This window comes from Amblyomma maculatum, chromosome 7, assembly GCF_055883805.1.
Source record: "Amblyomma maculatum isolate TAMU_Amacu chromosome 7, ASM5588380v1, whole genome shotgun sequence".
In the NCBI taxonomy this organism is placed as follows: domain Eukaryota; kingdom Metazoa; phylum Arthropoda; class Arachnida; order Ixodida; family Ixodidae; genus Amblyomma; species Amblyomma maculatum.
The window spans coordinates 88,640,571-88,641,582 of NC_139350.1; positions in this window are offsets into that span (position 1 = coordinate 88,640,571).

The window sequence follows — 1,012 nt, forward strand, 5'->3', positions numbered from 1 at the left end:
GGTGTGCAGTCAAGCTGCACAATGGGGAACTTGTGAAGCTGCCAAAGTTTCTCAGGGAAGCAGACAAGACCCATCCTCACCTTACATACATCTTTAGCTTTGGGCTGCTTGTACCTCATAAAAGAGTCAAAAGATTGTGACCTATTATATACATTCTGCTTCATAAAGTGCTTTTAAATGGCACCTTAGCTTTTTAACAAAGGTAGGACTTTTCAATAACCAAGAAAAAGCAAAAAAATTATGTCAAATTCAAATTTACTGCAAAAGCTATATAGCATGGAGTAAATAAAAAAGATGTGAGGTATGTATGATGCCGTGGCCTCTGTATTCAACTATTTGAGGATGCCTCTTGCAGTTGGCAGGTAACACGAACAGGTGATTCCCGTGACGTCACAAGACCACGTGTCACGGTTGAATCGGCAAATGCTGCTAACTTTAGCTTCGCCATTGAGATGGGAGGGCGAGATCAGAATCGCCTTCAGGACTCTTGGGTCCCAGGCTAGACATGCTACCCTAGGTCACACAAGCACATTCATATGGCTTGGTTAAAGTTGGGCTTTATATCTATGTCACTCCTGGCAGTTTGAGCAGCACACATTACGGCCCACCTCACAGCATGCCTCTGGCAGGTGGCATGGCTGGCCACTTTTCGGCTGTTTCTGTGACATCATCTGTCTTAAAATTACTTGCCTTTGTGTTTGCTTGCGTTAAATTTGCGTGTGACGTCAGCAGCAACACGTTTTCATGTCGTTTACCCATGTAAACTGTCCTGATCTTCAACCTCAAGATAGCAGACCTGGTCCTTTGTGGCAGCTGTCAAATGTCGAGAAACATGCGCTAAGCGATGCAAGGAACAGCAGGCAAGAAGATACAAAGTCATCTACATACACCATATATCACGTATATCAAAGTAAACTACACCAAACTAGTGTTCTTGCTTGCTTTATTAAATTTCCCGCATTAAACCTTAAATTTTTTTCAGATGTGTATAACAGCAAAAGAGCGGCATCTC